Source organism: Cynoglossus semilaevis, chromosome 17, assembly GCF_000523025.1.
Source record: "Cynoglossus semilaevis isolate Cse_v1.0 chromosome 17, Cse_v1.0, whole genome shotgun sequence".
In the NCBI taxonomy this organism is placed as follows: domain Eukaryota; kingdom Metazoa; phylum Chordata; class Actinopteri; order Pleuronectiformes; family Cynoglossidae; genus Cynoglossus; species Cynoglossus semilaevis.
The window spans coordinates 7,298,679-7,301,620 of NC_024323.1; the positions used below are offsets into that span (position 1 = coordinate 7,298,679).

General features: G+C 47.3%; 1 long non-coding RNA gene across 1 annotated transcript in view; it reads left to right on the forward strand.

Moving 5' to 3' along the window:
* The window catches only part of LOC112488448 (uncharacterized), a 3,636-nt gene extending 2,315 nt beyond the window's left edge, over nucleotides 1–1,321 (forward strand). Inside the window, exon 2 of the long non-coding RNA XR_003052508.1 lies at nucleotides 1,099–1,321. This is a non-coding gene — a long non-coding RNA (uncharacterized LOC112488448). The remainder of the gene's footprint in view (nucleotides 1–1,098) is intronic.
* Nucleotides 1,322–2,942: the final 1,621 nt, after the last annotated feature.

Here is a 2,942-nt window from a genome sequence, read left to right on the forward strand (position 1 = left end):
CACTTCACACTTACTTCTTGCAACCTGTTGATCAGGAAAAACATTCACACTGAGCTGAAAAGTTGCTCTCGTCGTCTGCTGAAAGCACTGCAGCAGCGGCACACGGAATATCGCCCTGATCTGAGGTCTGCTTACTGTGGACTCTCTGAATCGTAAAGGTCAATAGGATGACTTCATATCTGTCTCACTGAAACATTATACATCCACCTGTGTGAATGACGTGATTCATGTGAGGTATATCTTTACCTGCCTTTCTCTGCAGCAGACGGCGTACAGTATCTGTGCCCGTCTCTCTCTCTCTCTCTCGCCCTACCTTTCTTTTGTTTATCATTTATCTCTCAACATGTCCGTGTGTCTGGCATCGTTGAGTAGGTAAGGCCCGGAAGTCATGAAAAGTTCTGGAAAAGCAGCGGAGAGACATAATGGTGGTGGTAAAGTCAGGCCAGAGGCGCTCAAACATTCCTCTCATTGTTCAGAGGCCCTGTAAGTCCACGGGCTTCAAAACCTCCATGAAAGGAAGGGAATCTAACAACTAAGGTTGCTAACGCAGACTCAACTACAGTACGGTACAGTACAGTACAGTACAGGACTGGTCTGGACTGGACAGGACTGGACTGGCTCCCTCTGTCTTCCTGCTCCATGTCCTGTCAGGTTTCCTTCAGGGACGGCCGGCCTTGGCCAAATTAGACAGTGGAAGTTTGTTTGCCAGGGGAATGGGGGGGGAGGGGGGGGGGACACGACGACAATAATGTCATGCATTATGTCAATGATGAAATAGTTTGACATAACTGGAGACACTGGGTGGGATCGTTGTTATTTTCACTTTTCCATGAGAGGAAATCTGCGAGGGAGAAGCAAACGGAGGAGGTGGGGGAATGGATGCAGAAGAGAGGGAGCAGTAGGATAAGAGAAGGTTAGGCGTTCTTTTGAAGGATGGGTGGGTTGGTTGGTGGGTGGGTGACTGGGTGAGTGGGTGTGCCCAGCAGCAATATGTAGGAATGGGCCCAGGCTCAGGAAACCGTGGCGTAGTGGAATAAAAAATGTGTGTGTGTGTGTGTCTGTGGTGTTCCTGATTCAGTTTTTGCATGTGTGTTTCAGTGGCAGCAGGGCGGCCGTACACTAAGTACAGGGCTGGTGGTGGTGAGGGTGTTTGGCAACGAAAGAGGCTGTGGATAGGGTTACACACACTGGGACAAACCACACTCTAGGGCTGGGCTCTGCGCTGCTGAGGCTAACTTCACAGGCCAGAGAGGCTCGGCTCTTCTTCTCTTCTCTTCCCTTTTTGTTTTCATCTGGAGCCGAAAATACATTTTTTTATATTCCATCGCAGGAAGCACTTGTTCTGTTGATGAAAAGGTATCAGAGGAGACGACCCACAGTGGAGTCAAGTCCTCGTCTGAATGTCACTGAATGTCACGGCCTCAGCAATAATTACACCCTCACACGCAACATGAAACAAATACAATCCCAGTCACGTGCGCGCACATACCCAGACACACACACACACACACACAGACACACACTCCATCTGCTAGCAAGAGCACCAGGGTGTGGTACCGAGCAAGGTGCTTGGGTTCAAAGATCTAGGATTAAGTCGGAGGGATGCGTTCTGCAACTTCCTTCTTTCTTTTTTTTTTAATGTTTAGCTCACTCTCCATTTGAGGCGAGGGTTGGATTTTTCATTTCACAAAGTGAGAAATGAGCTTCTATTTTTACCTTCGCTCTGTTTTCGTGAATATTCAGATTGAGTGAAAATGAAGTCAAGTTTTTTGCTGCATCAGACTTGTTTCTCCTCTTTGAGTTGTCTCACTCCACATTTCTGGCCTCAGGTGATCTGGTTAATATGGTTACTTTTTCTCTGCCCTCTTTCCTCTCTGTCAGCAGTAATCTCTGGGCTCATTATGTGCAGTGCATTTACAAGACTGTGAAAATCCAACATGGCCAGTTTGAACATTAAGGACATAATACTGTGACCTTTGTTCATCTGTGTTTATAATCGGAGAAAGACAAAAGATTTCTCAGGAATGTGTGATAATAAAAAAAAGGTAAAACCTCTCCTGTTTCCCCTGTCGCTCTGCCTCTCTTTTCCTGGGTTGTGAACGCCAGGCAACTGTATGGTTGAATTCCCAGACACTTTGATTCTGGAACTGCATGAGCCACTCTGACATAACTGTGTTGTTTTATTGATAGTAAGCATATTTTGACCATGGACGCAGGTCTAAGTCTGGACTTTGTGCTTTTCTTAAAGCATCTGAGAGAGGACACACACAGACACACACAGACACACACAGGGAGCATAAGGGCAGAGGAGATATGTGTTAAAACAAAAGGTTGAGCTCCAGCTGTCGCAACAGAGGAGTTTCCACTTCACCGTGTGCCCTTGTGTAAACGCTTCAGAACTCAGGCCCGAGACTTGAGGGAAAACAGTCGGCGGCCACGTCTACATTTAGGCCTGTGTAGGTCATGTGTACGACCACAGAGAAAAAAGTTGAACAGTACACCCCAAAACCATCAAAGTACCCTCAGATACAGACCATCATAAAAAAAACCCTGTAAAAGGTTCATTAAACTACACATCTGCTGCGACTGTCACTAAATTCAACTTATTTTTCTTTCCTACATCTGTAACAGGATGCAACAATGTGGCGCCATTATGAGCCACCAATGATCGGCTCATGTGGCAGAACCCTGTGATTACTTCTGGCCACGATAATAACAACAACAGAATGGTCCGGTTGCCCAACCCCCCCCTCCCCCCCCCAAACGCAAAAGTGAGACAAGTTGAGATCCTCGCAGCGAGTGTTTGAGGTGAGGTGTTGGACCGGGACAGCGTGCGTCAACCAAATGCCGTCATTAAAGGGGAAGGGAAGGAATGAGCTCATAGACATTAACGGCTGTGGGGTTGATGGGGGGAACGGCGAGGGGAAGAGAGAAACAGATGG